Raw genomic sequence first — 22,278 nt, 5'->3', positions numbered from 1 at the left:
TTGAATCGATCACTATTGGCTAAAGTCATTCGGAGGTCAAGGGGCGGATCCTTTTTATCATTTACAGGCTGGCATTGGCTTGAACGGCAAAACAAAGCCTGCAATTGGCCGAAAAAGATGTGTCAATCATCAGTTGAATCGATCACTATTGACTAAAGTTATTCGGAGGTCAAGGGGCGGATCCTTTTTATCATTTACAGGCTGGCATTGGCTGTAGCAGCAAAACAAGGCCTGCAATTGGCCGAAAAAGATGAATGCGTATAGCACGTGGCTGACGGCATACAGAAAGCATTTTTTACTATTCTGTATTTGTTAATATTTTATTCTACTGGATTTACTACACTCATGGATATAAGAGGACATTGGCTGCACATTATTATGAACACAACGACTTCGGTGAGCTACTCCGGGTTTTATATTGTCCCTGTATCTTGTTTCAGACTGAACTCGATGTTTCTGTGATAAGCGGAGCAGATAATGGATGGAATGGAGTGTCTATTTTTAAATTAAACTCAATTCCAAGTGTTTATTGTCATATGCACAGTAAAGTTGCGAGCAAAAAAAGAAAATAGAAACTAAGGAATGGTTGGCATTTCTTGAATCCCAAGACTTGAACCTTCCGAATGATATTTGGAACGATGCATTTGAGTGACATCGTACGGACACTGCATCCGCACGTGTTCTCGACACGTGTTTGCGTCTTTGCAAGCTTTGGGAATGTTAACTGTTTTGTCGACGTTACCATTGTAGCGTCTTATAATCCGGTGCGTCTTATGTATGTCAAATATAGGACCAAAAACTATTTTTTTGGGGTGCACCCTATAACCCGGTGCGCCTTATAGTGCGGAAAATACGGTAATCATGTTTAACTGATTGGTGCCAACAGCCCGGACAGCTGATTGGTGGACACTCCCTTTTTAGACCCCCGGCTTCCTCTCAGTCATCGTCAGATCGTTGCGAGCTGTTCTATTCCACTCAGTGAGCATTCCCGTCTGACTATTTCTGCTAAACCTTTCTCGCAGTTCTCGTACACTAGCGCTATTATGAGTGATGTTCGACGAATACTTTTGTACAGTTTGATTTGAATTACTCAATGGTTTGCTGATTAATAAGGAGTAGATACTAACAAGTGTGTTGTGGGACGAAAAAAAACGAGGCACATATCAAAAATAGCATTTTCCTTTGTATTATTCAGTGTACAATGTCATTTTCCGTCAATAAAACTTACTTTAACCCTTCTATTGTTTTCAGGTAAAAATGACCCGCTATTGTGTAAAAAAAAAACTAAAAGCTTTGACTTTTTTGTTTGCCCCAAACCGAATAAACAATAAAATGTTGTTATAATTCACTTTTTTTGTAACTTATCTCTATTGTGCTTTAAAAATAAACATATAAACAAAAAAGATCAAAAAAAACAAAGAAACAAGGGGAAACAGATCAAAACAAATACAAAAAAAATAAAGGGATAAAAAAACAAGACAAGATTGCAGCGTTGGGTAGTACTTCCATTCCCGAGTCATTTTCGAAGTCCAGGCTTCATTCATTTATATTTCTTTTGTAACTTATTTTTTATTGTGCTTTATTTCCTTTGGTAATAAGTCGAAACATAACACAGAAAGTGGAAACAACGGCAATCATTCCGGCATAAAAAAACGGCAGAAATATTCTTCAGAAGACCGCGGAGGCAAGGAAAACACGTGTGTTGAAGCCAACGATTCGACGAAAGAAAATAAACAAAAGAATACTAGCAAAAAAAGGACTTTCCTGCCCAAATGGACTAAATTATATTCCTGGTGACGCTATGAGGAGGATGATAATGGATTGGACCTTGAGAAGGCATTACAACTATGGCGGGACAGCAAACCACGAAGAATATATGAACTGAAAAATTTGAAGTGATAACGGCTTTGTATTACCAATTAACTGATGATTAAAACTGAATGAAAATATAGATTAATATAATTATTTCAGCAATAATATTTGGTATCATGTACAATATTGATGTGAACTGAAAAATCTTGAAGTGATAACTGATTTGTATTACCAATAAACCGTGATGATTAAAACTGAATGAATATATAGATTTATATTACCGTATTTTCTGCACTATAGGGCGCACCGGGTTATTGGGCGCACCCCCAAAAAATAGTTTTTGGTCCTATATCTTCCATACACAAGGCGCACCGGATTATAAGGTGCTACAATGTGAACGTCGACAAAACAGTCAGATAGTTCAGTCCAACTTATTACCCCCATCACAGAAACATCGATATCACTCTGAAACAAGATACTGGGAAAATATCTAGCCGGAGTAGCTCACCTAAGTCGTTGTGTTCAATAATAATGTGCAACCATGGTCCTCTTATATCCGTGAGTGTTGTAAATCCAGAAGAATAAAATATTTACAAATACAGAATAGTAAAATATGCTTTCTCTATGCCATAGACAACCAAACTTGCTATTCACATTCATCTTTTTCGGCCAATTGCAGGCTTTGTTTTGTCCCTTTAGCCTATGCCAGCCCGTAAATGATAAAAAGGATCCGCCCCCTTTACCTCCGAATAACTTTAGCCAATAGTGATCGATTCAACTGATGATTGACACATCTTTTTCGGCCAATTGCAGGGTTTGTTTCGCCCCTTTGGCCTCTCCGAGCCTGTAAATGATAAAAAGGATCCGCCCCCTTTACCTCTGAATAACTTTAGCCAATAGTGACTGATTCAAATGATGATTGACACATTGGTTAGCCAATAAAAAGCCAATATATAAATCCCATCATACACCGCGGAGTACTTCACGTTCGGGGGGGGAATCTAGTCGGTGGCTGCTGCATTAGTTGCAAGACTTTGCGATACACCATTTAGCCATATATAAGGCGCACTGTATAATAAGGCGCATGGTCAGCTTTTGAAAAAAATTAAGACTTTTAGGTGCGCCTTATAGTGCGGAAAATACGGTATATATTTGTCGCAGATTTACAATTTCAACCGCGATAACGCTAAATTTTGGGGAGCCATAGATCTCTGTTGGGACCCATAGATTTTTGAGCATGCGAGTCCCTGGGACCCATCACTTTTCACAGCTCAAATCAACACCGTAAGCAACTGAATACAACACAAACGTTAATGACATTGAAGAAGAAGTCATTGAGCGAGGTAAAACCGGGCAACGAAATCCAAAGTCAGGCTTTACCGGGTGCACGGAAATGAAAGAACAGCAGGCGGCCGTAAATATTGAAAAAAAAACATCTTGTGAATCTTTAAGAGAAGGAAGAGCCGACGCGATCGGATGAGGCGTAAAAAAATAATCCATAAACAGAATAAATCAACCATTACCTCCACGATATTCCACCAGTAGTGGAGCTAATTACTCCCATTCTGCCGAACCCGATTAAATGGATGCGGTGCTTGAAAGACACTTGGAATCACGTAATGTGGCAGGCGGCGATTTTCACTCCAACAATGCTTTTGTTATTTATAGTTTGAAAAGAGGGACGCGATGGCAGTCTCATTCATAAATGCAGGAAAAGCTGTTGTTTGGAACTCATTCACAAATAATCTTAGGATACAAGATCTCATTTGCCCTTTTTCAACTCCGAATTGTTGCGAAATTCATGCCAACGAAGTCATGTTTTGCGTTAAACCCGGGAGATAAATCGATAATTATTGTCACATCATTTTTAGATAGATAGATAAAGAGAAAGACAGACAGACAGATAAAGAGAAAGACAGACAGATAGATGGATAAGAGACAGACAGATAAGACAAAGACAGACAGACAGAGAGACAGAGACAGAGAGACAGAGACAGATAGAGATAGATGTCTAGATAGATAGATGTCTAGATAGGGGCGGCAGTAGCTCAGGAGGTAGAGCGCTCGTCTTGGGATCAAGGGATCCCAGTTCGAATCCCGGCTCGCCCGTGTTACATGTCGAAGTGTCCTTGGGTAAGACACTGAACCCCTAATACCCCCAATAAGCAGGTTAGCGCCTTACATGGCTGCACAGCCGCTATTGGGAAATGTGAAGCACATTGTAAAGCGCTTTGGGAAGTCATTGACTTGAAAAGCGCTAGAGAAATGCAGATCATTTCATTTCATTTCATTTCATAGATAGATAAATAGATAAGATAGACAGATAAATACTTTATTCATCCCCGCATACAAATTTCTTACAATATGCATGTTTATATGATCGTTCATACTCATTATTCAAAATAGGAAGTTAGAGCAAAAGAGGTTAAAAGACAGAGAAAAAGAGACACAGAGAGTGAAAGAGACAGACAATGGGAGAAAAGGGGGGGTTGGAGAGAGAGAGAGAGAGAGAGAGAAAAAAGGGGGGGTTGGAGAGAGAGAGAGAGAGAGAGAGAGAGAGAGAGAGAGAGAGAGAGAAAAAGGGGGGGTTGGAGAGAGAGAGAGAAAAAGGGGGGGTTGGAGAGAGAGAGAGAAAAAGGGGGGGTTGGAGAGAGAGAGAGAGAGAGAGAGAGAAAAAGGGGGGGTTGGAGAGAGAGAGAGAGAGAGAGAGAGAAAAAGGGGGGGTTGGAGAGAGAGAGAGAGAGAGAGAGAGAGAGAGAGAGAAAAGGGGGGGTTGGAGAGAAAAAGTGGGGGTTGGAGAGAGAGAGAAAGAGAAAGAGAAAGAGAAAGAGAGAGAGAGAGAGAGAGAGAAATACAAGTACAGTGTCTTTGTTCGAGGCACCTGGCTTTGGCAATATCAAGTTGACATATTTCAACCTGCAGCTCATTTTTCTCTTGCGCTTCTTTGAGTGTTGTCTCGCGGGCCGGATTCAATCCCTTAGTGGGCCTGATTTGGCCTCTTTGTCCCGCCCTCTCTTCTTTTCCCTCCCTCTTTCTTTCTCTTTTCTCTCCTTCTGTCTTTCTATTTCTCTTTGGATTTCTTACTTCCTCTCCTTTTTTTCCCCCTCTCTCACGACTTTTTATCTCTTCTGTTTCTCACACTCACTCCCTCTATTTTTCTGTCCCACCCGCTCTCCTTTTCCCTCTCCCTTTCTCTTATTTCTTTATCTCTTTTTGTTTCTCTTAAATCTACTAGTCCGGCCCCCAACAGAATGTTTGTTCTATCGTGTGCCCCCCCCCCTGCTCTACCTCATACAGTACTATTTGTCCTTTTTTCAACACAAATCAATTTTATCCATTACATGGAATGAAAAAAAAGAGAAAGAGCTCCTCCTTTCACCTTTCTTTCCAGTAGGTCAACGGCATCTTTATTCCACAAATCAGCTGCCTTAATAATTCAAGCAGCTTCATCAATATTTCAATCAAAACACGCCGTATTCCTGTCCGGCCTGTAGCGCTAAATCTTTAATGGTAAGGCTGGAATTCTTTAAAGAAAAACACACAGAGAGTCTAAGTGTGCAGGCATGCTCCTTATATGTTGTGTGCACTACGCTAATAAAATGACCGTATTTCCCCCACTGTAAGGCGCACCGGGTTATAGGGCGCACCCTGAAAAAATAGTTTTCGGTCCTATTTTTGACATACACAAGGCGCACAGGATTATAAGGCGCTACAATGGGAACGTGGACAAAACAGTCAGATGGTTCAGTCCAACTTATTACCCCCTTAACATTCCCAAAGCTTGCAAAGAAGCAAATTCGTGTCGTGGACGCGAGCGGATGCGGTGTCCGTACGATGTCACTCAAATGCATCGTTCCATCATTCGGAAGGTTAAAGTCTTGGGATTCAAGAAATGCCAAACATTCCTTAGTTTCTATTTTCTTTTTTCACTCGCAACTTTACTGTGCATATGACAATAAACACTTGGAATTGAGTTGAATTTAAAAATAGACACTCCATTCCATCCATTATCTGCTCCGCTTATCACAGAAACATCGGGTTCAGTCTGAAACAAGATACTGGGAAAATATATAGCCAGAGTAGCTCACCGAAGTCGTTGTGTTCAATAATAATGTGCAGCCGTGGTCCTCTTATATCTGTGAGTTTAGTAAATCCAGGAGAATAAAATATTTACAAATACAAAATAGTAAAAAAATGCTTTCTGTATGCCGTCAGCCACGTGCTATACGCATTCATCTTTTTCGGCCAATGGCAGGCTTTGTTTTGCCGTTTAAGCCAATGCCAGCCTGTAAATGATAAAAAGGATCCGCCTCTTGACCTCCGAATAACTTTAGCCAATAGTGATCGATTCAACTGATGATTGACACATTGGTTAGCCAATGAAACGCCGGTAAATAAATCCCAGCATACACCGCGGACTACTTGGCGTTCGGGGGAAAATCCAGTCGGCGGCTGCTTGCTTTAGTTGCGACTTAATATTGATCCATATATAAGGCGCACTGTATTATAAGGCGCATGGTCAGCTTTGGAAAAAAATAAAGGCTTTTAGGTGCGCCTTATAGTGCGGGAAAATACGGTACTTTTTGATGACTTCAATACCAAATATGCTAATAAAAGACAAAAGAAACTAAATAGGAATCAAATGATGACTCACAACACGTGGTAAGCTTTCTCTCCTGGCTTTGATCTCTTTGATCTCCGGCAAAACGAACATCAAATGCGACAGAAACAAAATGAAAAGAAATCCAAACAGCTTTTTGCCGTTCCATGTATTCGTTACTCCCCAAACCTGCACAAAATTGAGTCATTTTATTCCTATTTAGTTTATTTTCTCTTTTATTAGTATATTTGGTATTAGAGTAATCCAAAAGTAATTGAAAGTAATCCAGTTAAAGTAACCCTACCCACCCCTGCTTCCATAAGTATTGTTATTCTTATACTTTACGACAGTAACTACTTAAAAATGAATGCTAAATATACGTATTATTATTACCTTTCTACCAGAATAACTACAATTCTTATGTTTTTTTTACTACAGTAACAAAAGTAGTTAAAAATTAATGCTTATTATTAGTATTCTTATTTTACTGCAATACATAGGTGTAGTAAGCCTGTTTTGGGGGGTGCTCAAGCACCCTGAAATTCAACCCAAGCGCTCCCCGTATGTATAGCATTTTTAAAACCCTATTTTCCAAAATATAGGACAGGATAGGCAATATATGGGCAAATATGTGTATATATGTAACATGTGTAATATTACTGTAATTTTATTGAAATTCCTGCTGAGATATGTTGTATAGTTTCTGTATAAGTGTCCTGCAATGATGAGTCACAACACGTGGTTAGCCTTCTCTGTTGGCTTTGATCTCTTTGATCTATAAGGGGAATTAGCATTTTAGCACAACATGCAACGTCCGGCAAAACTAACAAAAGGCGACAGAAACAAAACGAAAATAAATACAAAAAGCTTGACAACATCAATCACATTACTGTGCATGTTGAGAGATTTGTCAGCTGTGGTTTTAATGTTTAAAATGAACTTTTTGCGGAGCACCAAAGGATTGTGTCTTACCGTTGGCAGCTTGTTGTAGACTGCCAACAAACCCCGCCTTCCGGTCACATGTCAAAAGCCAAACCAAACCTTACCCCATACCAGCAGGTGGCACTGTTGGACTCATCATTGCAGGACACTTACACAAAAACTATACAACATATTTCAGCAGGAATTTCAATCAAACAAAAGTTATTATTACACCCGTTACATATACATAAATATATAGGCAAATATACAGGATAGTATAATGCAAAACGCTAGAAAATATTTGTTTAAAAAGTAAACCAAAACAAAAATGTGAACAACGCAGAGTCTTGAAACGGTTCAGTCCATTTGATTCCTAGCACCATTCTTTTAAAAACACCCCTTCCAGAACAGAATTTAAGATGCATTCTGAGCATTTTCTATTTCCTCCTCATCAGTTGACCACAAGTTTTGATGGATTATCTATAGAGCATTTACCATTTAAAAAAAAAGTCATCTGAATTCTTATCTTTTGGTAACAAAACAGCTCGTGTCTGAGAACACAGAGGTAAAATAGCTGCTCCTCTTGCACTCTTTGCACTACTGTAAAATACTATACATAGCCATAATTATTTAGTATATTATTAGTACTTCAATACTCCATCTCAATACAACATTTTATTTATATCTGTACATTCAAGGAAACTGTGCGGGTCAGATGTATCGACATTTCGTTCTGTATACACGTGTACTAGAATGACAATAAAGTGATCTGAATCTGAATAGCTTTTTTTTTCTATTATTTATGACTCATTTAGATTTTTTTTTTTTTAAAAGTCAAGTTTATTTGTGACTATAGGGTGGCATTGCGTCAGGAGGTAGAGCGCTCATCTTGGGATCAAGAGGTCGCAGGTTCGATTCCCGGCTCCTCCGTGTTATATGTCGAAGTGTCCCTGGGCAAGACACTGAACCGCTTATGCGTGTGAATGGGTAAGTGTGAAGCACATTGTAAAGCGCTTTGGGAGATCTTCATTGACATGAAGTGCTATGTAAATGCAGACCATTAACCCTTAATCACAAAGAGTCTCAAAGGGCTGCACAGACCACAGATTATTGCAAACCACAGACTATTATGACACCATCCCCTGATCTAAAACCTACATGATGGCAAGGGAAAACTCAAAAACCTCAAGTCAAGTCATGTCTATTTGTTTGGCCCTTAATCACAAAGAGTCACAAAGGTCTGCACAGACCACAGATTATTGCAAACCATAGACTATTATGACACCATCCCCTGATCTAAAACCGACATGACGGCAAGGTAAAACTCAAAAACCTCAAGTCAAGTCTATTTGTGACGCCCTTAATCACAAAGAGTCTCAAAGGTCTGCACAGACCACAGATTATTGCAAACCACAGACTATTATGACACCATCCCCTGATCTAAAACCTACATGATGGCAAGGGAAAACTCAAAAATCTGGGGAAAATGAACTAACTTTGAGAAGGGACTGCACATGAGGCTGCAACGGATGTTGTAATAACAATACACAGGCATTGTCAATATGAAATATAGGTCATTCATAAGCTAAGGAATATAAGTGTGTTTTAAGCCTAGATTTAAACACTTCCACAGAGGAACACAGAATTTTGTACAATACAGTTAACAGAAAATTGAAAAGTCTCTTTTCTTACTGTTCTGTTTTTTGCATTTCATGTAAAAGAATGAACTTGCTCGGATAGATATTTTATATTTGATAAAGGAAATTAACCAGACAGACAGACTGTGGGTGCTCGACACCCCCCAAAAATCTAAACCTAAAATCGCCCCTGCTGCAATGAAACAGTCAAAAAAATAATCAGTAGAAATTATATGTATGTCAGGAACCAGAACAGGATCAGGACCCAAACGTGTGACATTCTCACACAAGCCTTTTATTTTAGGGGAAATGGGAAGTCATGGACGTTAGGCAGCAGTCTGGCGTGAAATGATAGGAAGCTAGGAGCCGACGAGATTGATACCAATTGCCCGAGTTGATATCGGACAGATGGGGTCGATACCGGACAGGACAGGACAGACAGGATAGATAATGAAACAGGACATCGAAAATCAACAGGACAAACTAGACGGGAACGTAAACTGGAGAGAATAATAAACAGGACAAAAATAGACGGAAATGAAACTGGACGCCGATATTGAGAAGGACAAAAATAAACGGGATCAATACCAGACAGGGAATACCAACAGGAAAACAGGACCGAGTCAAAACCCGCATCTTGCGGGGCAGAGGTTCGTTGACGGACTGACAAAGGTGAGTGAGAGCACTGAGCTTAAATAGAAGGAAAGCCAATCTGTCAATGATCCGCAGATGGCGCCACACGGGCGGGGCCAATTGGGCGTCATGGCAACCGTGACAATGTATTGTTATTCTTATTTTACGACAGTCACCTAAGTAGTCAGAGATCAGTAAAGGAAAATAAGAAAGTAAGTACAAAATGACTTTACATTTCACGTGGTTCAAAAGTTGTTCTTAAAAGACGATTGAAAACACGCAAAAACTTTCGATTAAAAAACAAACTTTCGTCGTGAATGGAAAGAGCTATTTTCTCTCCCAAGGTAGCCTCAGTCTCTTCTCAGACCCATTAACAATCCACAAAGCACCCAGTGGTGATCAGCATTTCTTTGGGCTCTTCTGACTTTCCTTAGAATCCAATTTAATTGATAAATTTATTTTCAATGTAACAAGTTCTTAAAGTTCTAACTGTCTCCGTGCTTTGCAGTTTGTTTTGGTGGTTGGACTTGTGCGCTCGCCCACCCCGTAAACCAAGGAATGTCAAACAGGTGGCCCGCGGGCCGGATTAGGCCCGCTAAAGGGTTGAATCCGGCCCACGAGACAACGCTCAGAGAAGCACAAGGGAAAAATGAGCTGCAAGTTGAAATATGTCCACTTGATGTTGCCAAAGCCACAAAGACGCTGTACTTGTGTATCTCTCTCTCTCTCGCTCTCACACACTTGTGTCTCTCTTTTTCTCTTCCTTTGTTGCGCTCGTGCTCTCTCTCTCTCTCTCCCTCTCTCACTTGTGTCTCTTTTTCTCTTCCTTTGTTGCGCTCTCTCTCTCTCCCTCCCTCCCTCCTTCTCTCTTCTATTTTATTGGATTTCTTTCCCCCTCTCACAATATTTATCTCTTGTTTCTCACGTTGTCTCTCTCCCACTCTCTCTCCCACTCTTTCTCTCTCCTTCTGTCTTTTCTGTGTTCTCTTCTTCTCTTTTCACTCCTCTCTATTTTTCGTTGGATTCCTTTCCTTCTCTCTCGCTTTCTTTCCCCCCTCTCTCACTATTTTTATTTCTATCTCTTTTGTTTCTCACGTTCTCTCTCTCCCTCTCTCTTTCTTCCTCCTTCTCTTTTGTCTCGCGTTGTCCTTTTTCTCTCTGTCTTTTTTCCCTTTTTTTCTTTCTCTCTAATCAACTAGTTCGGCCCCCGAGAGAATGTTTCTTCTATCGCGTGGCCCCCGAGTTCAAATGAGTTTGACACCCCTGGTATAAACGAATTGTCTTCAACCGTAATCATTGGCAAAATGGCCCCACCGTCACCCAGTAAATAACGTTTCATTCCGATTGGCCCAAAAGAGAGATGAGGCACTTAGGCTGCTATCATTGACATGTAAATACGGAGGGAGATTGCAAATGACCAAAGAAAAAAATTGGGATTGACAGAAAAAGCTTTTTGGAGTCCGAAACGCCGTCATCGCCCTCATTTGGACGTGATAGAGATTGACGGAAACGTGCGAAATCGGGAGGTGAATCGATAAAAATCTCACTAGGAACTAAAAACAAAAAAAAAGAAAGACAATACAATTCAGAAAAACAGGAAAAATAAATTCCCAAAACACAAAATCTTCCTAAAAAAAAATTAAAAATAGCATGACAGAAAAAAAACAATACTCTGATCCACTGGAAAAAAAAACAAAAAAAAAGAACAAAATATTCTGAAACACACAAATAAAAACAAAAGCAGAAAAATGATATTGTAAATGGGAGAACAAAATTTAAAAAAAAAAAAAAATAAAATTGAAAAAAAACAATATTTCGGAAAACAGAAAAAATATCCTCAAATATTTAGGAGGGTGGTGATCTGAAAAAAAGCTAAAAATATGTTTTCATAAAAAAGGGAGACAAAAATTATATATTGTTAGAAGAAAAAGAAAAAAAAAGTATGAAAACTGTAAAAAAAAATCAATTTCCTAAAAAAAAAAAGGTTACAATTACATTAAAAAAAATATACATACATAGATTCATAAAAACAAAAAAACATTAATAAAAGTGAAAAAAAAATCCCCCAAACAGTAAAAATATATTAAAAATAACAAGAAAAAATATTAAGGCAAAAAAAATGTTAAATATTTCTTAAAACTGAAAACAAAAACATTTTGAAACACAGGAAAAAAATATTCCTAAAAAATTCCTGATTTTATTCAACAGAAAAATATTTTAAAAACAGAACGTATTTAGTTAAATCAAGAAATATTCCTGAAAATTAAAAAAAACAATATTCGGAGAAATAGGAAAAAAAATACTGAAACACAATCCCAAACAATCTGAAAAATAAAACATTGGAAAAAAAAAACCTTAGCACAAAAACAAAAATTAAGAAACACACAAAAAATACAAAACGGGAAAAAAAATATCCAAACACGAGAAAAAGGTATTCTAAAAAAAACGAGAAAAAAATAATAAAAACAGATACAATAAATATTTGAAAATCAGGACCCCCCCAAAAAATTTAAAAAAATCTGAAAAAATAGAAGAAAAAAAAAAAGGACTTAAATCTTGGTCTCACTATCACCCTCTACCATTAGGCAAGAAAATTGCGTGCCTCACTCTCAATCTGCAGAAGCTCACATAATTATTGTATTAATAATTTTTATATTCCACTAAAACAGTCCACAAAACGTGTAAAGGCCTGAAAATGCCTTTCTCCGCGGGGATGTAATGAGATCGAACAGAATAGAATATACCTTTATTGTCATTGTTACAACATGGGTTGAATATATTGTGACAACAAAATTGGACGTGGCACTCCAGCTCCACATTTTACAGTGAGGATAAAGAAAACAAAGATAAAGGAACAAAGAAGGTATTGTATTGTCCTTGTTGCAGGCTGTTTTCCTCCGGAGGGGAGTGTATGAGGGGGTGAGGGACAGACAGAGATGGCTGGATTCAACTAGGTGTTTGATCTTACTGTCCACACGGTCCAGTGTTTTTCCCCTAGTTGCTCAGTCCACGTATTGAATGAATTTGGGAAGTACAGTCCTTAAGCATGCTTGATTAAAGTCGCCGGCGACGATAAAAGCTCCGTCGGGGTGTGCAAGCTGCTGTTTATTGATAGCAGCGGGCAAGAGATTTTGCGCTACGCTAATGTTAGCATCCGGTGGAACGTAAACAGCAACCACAATGACCACAGTTAGCTCGCTCTGTAGATAGAAGGTTCTATACAATACTGCTAGAAACTCTATATCGAGTGAGCAGTGTGTGTCAATGATTCGGCTGTTATTGCAGCGCATGGTCCCCCATCCCTGTTTTTACCAGAGTCTCCGTCTCGGTCGCGCAGTGTTCATTTTACCTCTGAAAAGTGATGGGTCCCGGGGACTCGCATGCTCAAAAATCTATGGGTCCCAACAGAGATCTATGGGCCCTCAAAATTTTGTGTTATCTGGGTTTAAATTGTAAATCGGCGACATATATATAAATAAATAAATAAATCTATATATTCATTCAGTTTTAATCATCACAATTAATTGGTAATACAAAGCAGTTATCACTTCAGATTTTTCAGTTCACAAAAATATTGTACATGATACAAAATAATATTGCTGAAATATTAGTCTATATATTCATGCAGTTTTAATCACTTCTGTTTTTTCAGTTCATATATTCTTCGTGGTTTGCTGTCCCGCCACAGTTGTAATGCCTTCTCAAGGTCCAATTGCAGCAACGGAATTCCTATAGCTAATTTGTGGTATTCATTGTCGTTGTGCCGATCCAATGTGCTTTTCTGAAAGTTCGTATTGCGAAATGATTTATGCAATCCAGTTTTTTTGTCACGCTGGGTGCACGCATCACAGAACATGTAGAATCCATTATCCTCCTCCTCATAGAGAAACCAGGAATATAGTTGAGTCCTTTTCTTGCTAGGAGTATTCTTTTGTTTATCATCTTTCGTTGAATCGTTCGCTTCAACACGTGTGTTTTCCTTGCCTTCGCGGTCTTCTGAAGAATTTCTCCCCCGTTTTTACGTGCCGGAATTAATGCTGTTGTTACCACTTTCTGTATTATGTTTCGACTTATTACCGACACTGAAGAAATGACCAATTTTTTGTTGATTTTCACCGAATACCAACTGTTTTTACGGGGGCATACTTCTTTCACTCGACAACCGCCACAACAATGACATCATCTCGAAACAACGAGATCTCGTTTGCCGAGATCGGCGCGAGACCCAAACAACAATGGCGGATCTGCCTGACGAAAGGTTTGGAGTGCGGTAAATCTTTGTTAAAAGAAAAAAAAGTAATCGGGTAATAATGACAATTTGGTGTCAAAAAAGTTGCGTCCTGGGGACGCACGTTGATTTGAGACGATGCGTCCCCAGCAAAAATGATGCGTCTAGGACGCAGGGACGCGGGCAAACCAGAACAGCGGTCGTGCCGCGGCGTCGGGGAAGCCGAGACTCCGTGATGACAAAAATACTGCATTGGGGCCCACGTGGCCGCTAACCGAGCAGCTCCGGGGAAAGCCATCCATCAAGCGTCGAGCCGGCCAAGATGGAAAAGCGCCCGAGGGGCTCTCGGGAAAGCGCCACGTTCCCTCTCCCGCTCGCGTTGCGGATATCCGCCCTTCAAGATAAGCGCCTTTGATATGCCAGTGTTTACGCTGCGTTTTCCAGAAGGATGACGACTCCATCGCTTTTCCTAGTGCGATTGAAAAGCGATGCAAATTGAAGAAATGTCAATGGATATGCTTGTCTGGCAATTATGAAATATTGGTTACCTTCACAGCACGGAGGAACAGTGGTTAGCGCGGGTGCGGCACAGTTCCGAGGTCATGAGATCGAACCGCCTGTGTGGAGTTTGCATGTTCTCCCCGTGCTTGCGTGGGTTTCCTCCGGGCACTCCGGTTTCCTCACACATTTCAAAGACATGCATTTCAGGTGGATTGGCCGGTCCAAATTGTCCCTAGGTGGGAATGAGTTGTCTGTCGCTGTGTGCCCTGCGATTGGCTGGCAACCACTTCAGGGTGTCCCCTGCCCACTGCCCGATAATTGCTGGGATGGGCTCCGGCACCCCCGCGACCCTACTGAAGATAAGTGGTGCAGCTAATGAGATGAGATGTTTATCATATCATTTTTATAATATTTTTTTCGTTGGAGTTCTTTTTTTTCTTCCCCAGATTCTTTGGTTTTGTTTTTCCAGTATATCTTTTTCAGGTATTTTTCAGAATTTAGTTTGTTTTTTCAGATATTTTTTTAGGTTCTTTTGCAGTTTTTTTTAACCCGTTATGCAGGACAACCCAGAGAAGCACAGGAGAAAAATGACATGCAGGTTGAATTATGTCCACTTTATGTTGCCAAAGCTAGGCGCCACTCGCAAAGACGACGTTAGTTGCATTTCTCCCTCTCTCGTTTCTCTCACTTCACTGTCTTTCCATTTCTCTCTCTCATTTTTCTAGCTCTCCGACTCTCTCAGACTTTCTTCTCTTTCTCACTATTTCTTTACTCTTGCTTCATCTTCCTCTTTGTCTCTCTTCCTGTTTCATTCTCTCTTCTTTCTCACCATCTCTTGTTTTTCTTTCCCTCTCTCCATTTTCTATCCCTATTTCTCTCCGTCTTTCTCTCGTCTCGCTCACTTTCTCTCCCACTGTCTTCTCTCTTTGTCTTGACTTTCTCCCTTATCTTTCTTTCTGTCTCTCTTATTCTCTTTCTAGTTCTTCCTTCCATTCTTTCGACGATGTTAGTTGTATTTCTCCCTCTCTCTCGTTTCTCTCACTTCACTATCTTTCTATTTGTCTTATTTTTCGAGCTCTCTGACTTTTTTCAGTCTTTCTTCTCTTTCTCTCTATTTCTTTACTCTCGCTTTATCTTCCTCTTTGTCTCTCTTCCTGTTTCATTCTCTCTTCTTTCTCTTTGTCTCTTATATTCTCTTCTTTCTCACTGTCTCTTGTTTTTTCTTTCCCTCTCTCCATTTTCTATCCCTATTTCTCTCCGTCTTTCTTTTGACTCTCTCACTGTCCTCTCTCTTTTTCTTCCCTTTCTCCCTTATCTTTCTTTCTGTCTGTCTCATTCTCTTTCTAGTTCTTCTCATCCTTCCATTCTTTCGACGATGTTAGTTGTATTTCTCCCTCTCTCTCGTTTCTCACTTCACTGTCTTTCTATTTCTCTCATTTTTCTAGCTCTCTGACACTTTCTCAGTCTTTCTTCTCTTTCTCTCCATTTCTTTACTCTCGCTTTATCTTCCTCTTTGTCTCTCTTCCTGTTTCATTCTCTCTTCTTTCTCTTTGTCCCATGTTTTTCTTTCCCTCTCTCCATTTTCTATCCCTATTTCTCTCAGTCTTTCTCTCGTCTCTCTCTCTCACTGTCTTCTCTTTTTCTTCCCTTTCTCCCTTATCTTTCTTTCCGTCTCCCTTGTTCTCTTTCTAGTTCTTCCCTTCCCTCCATTCATTCTCATTTTCTTTCTCTTTTCCCCTTTCCTTCTCTTCCTCACTATCATTTCCTTTCTCTCTCTCTCATTTCTTTCTCTCTTTCCTTCTTTCACTCTTATCTGCTAGTCCGGCCCCGGAGAGATTTTTTGATTTTATCGTGCAGCCTTCGAGCTCAATTTTTGATACTCCTGACATACAAGTCTCGGTACGCAAATTGAGTTTACCTTAAAGCTTGGCGATGGAGGGAAGATATGAATGTCAAAAAACATTTCCAATCAAGGTTCTGCAAAGAAATACGCGCTAGAGCTCAAACGGTCCGGTTGAAGGTTGCACGTTCTCATTGGTTTATGAGTGTAAACAACGCTAAGTGAGGTCAGTACCTAATCCCATCCGAGGTGAGATTTTTATCGTTCCGGCTCGTGATCCCGCACGTCTCCGCTGACCTCTTTTGCGATTGCTCGGGTCTGAAATGAGTCAGGGTTGTAGCATTCAAATCACAACTGTTAAATGTTTGCAGGGCGAAGGAGAAATGAAATGATTACCAAAACCTACATGCTCACATCTCAGGTATTGCAGTGTTGATTTGAGCTGTGAAAAGTGATGGGTCCCGGGGACTGGCATGCTCAAAAATCTATGGGTCCCGACAGAGATCTGTGGGTCCCCAACATTTAGTGTTATCGAGGTTGAAATTGTAAATGGGCGACAAATATATAAATAAATCTATATATTCATTCAATTTTAATCATCAGTTAATTGGTAATACAAAGCAGTTATGACTTCAGATTTTTCAGTTCATATATTCTTCGTGGTTTGCTGTCCCGCCACAGTTGTAATGCCTTCTCAAGGTCCAATCCATTATCATCCTCCTCACAACGTAACCAGGAATACAATTTAGTCCATTTTGGCAGAAAAGTCCTTTTTTGCTAAGAGTATTCTTTTGTTCATTTTCTTTCGTCGAATTGTTGGCTTTAACACGCGTGTTTTCCTTGCCTCCGCGATCTTCCGAAGAATTTCTCCGCCGTTTTTTCGTGCCGGAATTATCACTTTTTTCATTATGATTCGACTTATTACGGACACTGGAGAAATGACCAATTTTGTGTTGATTTTCACCTTCCCTCGACGACAACCACCACAACATTGACGTCATCTCGAAGCAACGAGATCTCGTTGGCCGAGATCGGCGTGTATACAAAAACTCGAACCGCGAGACCAAAACAACAATGGCGGATCTGCCTGACGAAAAGTTTGGAGTGCGGTAAACCTTTGTAAAATTAAAAAAAAAAAAAATAAATAAAGAAAGTAATCGGGTAATAATGACAATTTTGTGTCAAAAAAGTTGCGTCCCGGGGACGCACGTTGATTTGAGACGATGCGTCCCCAGCAAAAATGATGCGTCTAGGAAACAGGGACGCGGGCAAACGAGAACACTGGTATTGCATAGAATTATTATTATGTACTTGTTTTATGTGGAAAAACAAATTAAAATATAGTCAAAGAAGATCATTAAAACTTGAGAAAATATGATTAAATAACAATATAAATAATTACAAAAGAAAATGCAACGTTATTCTGATTTGGTGTGACATGACTTGACCTGGTACGATGGTGTTTGTGGGTGGATTAAAATTAAAACTGACTTTGATTTTCCACTTGCAAAATGTTTTACCCTTAGAATATTTCCTTTTTTTTAATCGCCTCTTTATACTTAACAATCATCCTGATTGTCAATTGGTTATTATGTGTGCCTTCTCAATCTTTCTCTATAATCGCAGGCTTTGTTTCCATAGTTAGCCTATTTGTTTGCTTTTCTCTTTAGCATCATTTCAAGTCTTAGGCATTCAGTACAAGAATACAGTATTGTATCACAGTAATTCGATGAATCACATGAGATTCTAAACTAGTATTTTTATTCAGCTCGACAAAAAAAGCAAACATGAAGTACAATACGAAAAAGCTTAAGACTATTATTTCTAATTGTACTACAGCAAATTGAACTTTTCACTAGAAAAAAACCCAAGTTAAAAAATGTAGCTACATAAGAGAATTTATATTTGAAAAGTGTGGTTTTATTTTACTAGAAAAGTTCTAAATGTAGTGGATGCATCTCATATTTTATTAGAAAAATTTAAAAAGTAAAATTCAAATAATTGAATTTTTCCTAGAAAAATAACTTGTTTTACAATATTTATAACTTAACAATTAATTAAAAATATGAAAAAAACTAATAGTGATTTAGTAATATAAGAGAAATAATGCTTAAAAGTGTTTTTATTTTTCTAATGCAAAAACAATATAGAATATAGTTAAAATATAATGAAAAAAAAAAACACATAATTCTCTTGTTTTACTAGAATAGTTCAAAAGTGCTAAAATGAGAGAATACTTCCATTATTTTCTTATTCTACTCCAAAGTTACAAATTTAGTAAAATATTAGAAACAATACTTACAAGTATTGTTTTTATTTTTTTATGAAAACTATGTTAGAAATATAATTTAAAAAAAGATTATATTGCTTAAAATTATTATTTTATTGGAACAAGTAAATTTAATGACAATTTATTTATATATCTATATCTAACATTTAATTTAGTCATATTTTGAGTAAAAAATACATTGTTTTACAAAATAGATTATCTTTTAAAATCTATTCCCTGTCATGTGCAGTATTATAAAATTTACAACCCCCAAAAAATGGGTTTTTACTTCTTTATATATATTTTTTCACTCTTTTTCAATACAATAACCCGATAACGTGGGAAACAGTGTCACCTGTTGGTTAAAGTAGGACAGTGCACTTAGTGGAGAGTAAACCATATAAAGGTGAACAATTAAATTAAGACCTACCTGTAAAATACAGCACGAAACAGCTTGTTTTCTTGGTCCTTATCCAGACATTTTCTAAAAAAAAAAATAACATTAAGTTAAAATTTAAATCATGTTAAAGTGTGAAATATAAGCTTTCTCGGCTTAGGTCACGTGACCAATATCTTTAAATTTTGTAAAAATTTCAGTAAAATATCTTTGTATCATCGCAGCGTATTCATCTGAGTCGATAAAATAAACCTCTGTTTTTTTGTATAAGAATAAAAAATGAAGAAAACAACAATAACAATTTAAAAAAAATTATTTATTACAATGTGAAGTTTTCTTAGCATCGGTCACGTGACAAAAATGGCACCACTTAAAATCATGATAGAAAATGTAAAACATGACATAATTGAAACAAAATATATTAATATCACCACACAATATTACCTATGTCAGTGAAATAAACATCTTAGTTGTTTTGAAAAATATAACAACAAAGAAAACAGCAACAACAGAATTAGTACGAAATGTTTGCTTAGCATTGGTCACGCGACAAAAAAAATAAAGCAACAATTAAAATCGTAACAGAATATTTAAATCATGTCAAAATTGGCACAAAGTATCTCAATACTGTCACAATATATTTACCTGTTTACATAAAATAAATGTTTCGATTATCCTGAAAAATAACGTTAAAGTCGTCCAACTTCATATTATTTTCACTCGGCATGTGTCGTCGCGCTCAAACCGGAAACGGAAATGGCTACCAAGGCTAAAATGATTTTAAATTATTTCAGTGCTGCGTGTCATTTTTAGCAGTAAAATAGCTAACTACAAAGACGCTGATGTCACTTATAAACATAACAAAATGTATTCAAATAGTATGTAAAATAAATGTTCCTTCTTAAAATAAAAAAAAGTGTTTTCTGAATGTAATCCTTTTCAAATCACAGAAATTACAGTTGTGTTAAAAAAAATTTAGCTACACATACAGATTTAAAATATATTACTACTTTACCAAATAAAACAAAAAAAATTGAAAACCCTCTTGGATATTTTGGGGATTATTTCACTCAATGGAATTTATTTTATAGTGTAGTGGCGCTGAGCCATGACTACGCAGGTGATAATAGTCGACAGGCGTTGTGGGAAATGTAGTTTTTGATCGATTAAGACCCTTTTTTTAGAAGTTCAGAAATGTTTAGCTTTAATGGACGACCTACATTGCTGTGGTGAGCAGTGTTCCCTCCAAGCTGCGCGCGTGCACAATTGCGCACTGCTCGCACATTCTCAGCGCACAAGAAAATCGAGCCAGCGCACAAAAATCAGGGCTCGAAATTGCTAATTAAGAAGCGACTCAAGTCAAAGTTACAGTGCATGAAGGTAAAAATACACGGGTTCCCCTGACGTTGTGTCCTAAATGCAGTATTTTGAAGTCGAGTCGAAGTAGAACATAGTTGAGTAGAGTTAGTAGAGTTTGTCAAGAATCGGCTTCTTCGGCTCGGCTCACTAAAAGGAACCGGCTCTTTCGGGTCCTAAACGGCTCTTCGGGGGTTGTTTTTGCTTCTTTCATTCCAACATGACCAAATATTATGTAAAATTATGCACAAAATGACTTAAAGCAAGGGGGGGATAGAACAAAAAAGAAAAAATACCAAAATGAAAAACTAGTGAAAAGCTGCGAAAAAAAGAAACAAAAGGAAGAGAAAAAAAAGAATTTTTTTGAAAAAAAGCCTGAAAAAAAGAAAAGAAAGAAATGTAGGAAAAAAGTAAACAGAGAACAAAAAGAAAAAAGTAAGAACTCGGAAAAATTAAACACAATGAGATTTTTTTTAAAGGAATTTAAAAAAAAGTAGAAAAAAACACGGAAAAAAGAAGAAAAAGATTGTGTTGCATTCAAATAATTTCCAATGATATCAAGTGAATCGTGTTGCCAACATTGTACTTCCACTCAAAAATGCGATGAAGTACAGTTCTGTAGCTTACAACCAACTCAATAAGCCCCCAAAAATGTTAATATTATGCCACAAAATATATCAGGAAATAAAAAGAAATGGATATCTTGTGAACACGACGTTTGTAGGCCGTACAAGCTTTGCAATAGTACATGAGTCAATTCATTCAAAAGAGAAAAATTATTTTGCATTGCCAGAAACTCTTGATGTAAAGTTTTGGACATGTTTGATCATTAATTATCTTGCCACACTTGGGATTATGGTTGCTCACTGTTGTTTCAAGCGTTGCTCACTGACTTTGTGTGAACGCTCAGACCCGTAAGGAAAATGACAGGTAACATTGGTGGTGAGCCACATTTGGACTGCAGGCCATGAGTTTGACACATATGATTTCTAGTATACGAGAGAAGCAAAATATTCAATATCTCAAGCATAACACACTGTTTATTTCACACTTTCTGAATAGTTTTCAATCTCCTAACACAATTAAACATCTGGCTGGCAAAGTCTCTCCGATCCGATTCGCAATTCATCACAGACACGGAAAATCGGCGGCCGGCGTTTGGAACAAAAGTGGAAAAATGCGAAGCGACGGGTGGGAAAAAAAAGGAATTAAAAGAAAGAGTGAGACAAAAATAACAGAGGTTGGGTTGAAAGCCAGCAAATGAATTCCGAGTGGAGGGGAGTCAATTAGGAGAAGGAGGACATGTGGAGATCTGTCCAAATGTCAAAGTCAGATGTGTCTTTGAGTGTGTGTGCATCAGGGTTGGGTAGGGTTAATTTGACTGGATTACTTCCAATGACTTTTGGATGACTCCAATACCAAATATGCTAATAAAAGACAAAAGAAACTAAATAGGAATCAAATGATGACTCACAACACGTGGTAAGCTTTCTCTCCTGGCTTTGAACTCTTTGATCTCCGGCAAAACTAACATCAAATGCAGGGTTGGGTAGGCTTACTTTAACTGGATTACTTTCAATGACTTCTGGATTACTCTGTAAGGGAAACTGTTACAGGCAGACATTTCCCTTTAATAGATTTTATTTTATGGTTCTAGAATGACTTAAGCAACATGCACCTCCTTTAATACATAGTCACTGGTGGTCTAGTGGCTAGGATTTGGGATTCTCATTGCTAGGGCCCGGGGTTCGATTCTCTGTGAGGCAAACTGTTGCAGACAGACAGTGCCTTGAAATAATTTTTTTTGGGGGGGGGGTTCCAGAATGACTTAAGCGACATGCACCTCCTTTAGTACATAGTTACTGGTGGTCTAGTGGCTAGGATTTGGGATTCTCATTGCTAGGGCCCGGGGTTCGATTCTCTGTGGAGAAGAGAAGAGAAGAGAAGAGAAGAGAAGAGAAGAGAAGAGAAGAGAAGAGAAGAGAAGAGAAGAGAAGAGAAGAGAAGAGAAGAGAAGAGAAGAGAAGAGAAGAGAAGAGAAGAGAAGAGAAGAGAAGAGAAGAGAAGAGAAGAGAAGAGAAGAG

General features: G+C 38.3%; 2 long non-coding RNA genes across 2 annotated transcripts in view; both read right to left on the bottom strand.

Moving 5' to 3' along the window:
• The window catches only part of LOC148360532 (uncharacterized), a 132,285-nt gene extending 115,974 nt beyond the window's left edge, over positions 1 to 16,311 (bottom strand). The window contains exon 1 of the long non-coding RNA XR_015851198.1: positions 16,251 to 16,311. This is a non-coding gene — a long non-coding RNA (uncharacterized LOC148360532). The remainder of the gene's footprint in view (positions 1 to 16,250) is intronic.
• Positions 16,312 to 16,568: 257 nt separating this feature from the next.
• LOC148360531 (uncharacterized) lies at positions 16,569 to 19,584 on the bottom strand. Its single transcript, XR_015851197.1, has 3 exons — positions 19,484 to 19,584; positions 18,872 to 18,925; positions 16,569 to 16,677 (listed from the first exon to the last, which is right to left on the bottom strand). It is a non-coding gene; the product is annotated as an uncharacterized LOC148360531 (long non-coding RNA).
• Between the last annotated feature and the right edge of the window lie 2,694 nt (positions 19,585 to 22,278).

This window comes from Urocampus carinirostris, chromosome 8 (assembly GCF_059441175.1).
Source record: "Urocampus carinirostris isolate Australia breed hairy pipefish chromosome 8, RoL_Ucar_1.0, whole genome shotgun sequence".
Classification (NCBI taxonomy): Eukaryota; Metazoa; Chordata; class Actinopteri; order Syngnathiformes; family Syngnathidae; genus Urocampus; species Urocampus carinirostris.
This window is presented reverse-complemented; position numbering and strand designations above follow the sequence as displayed.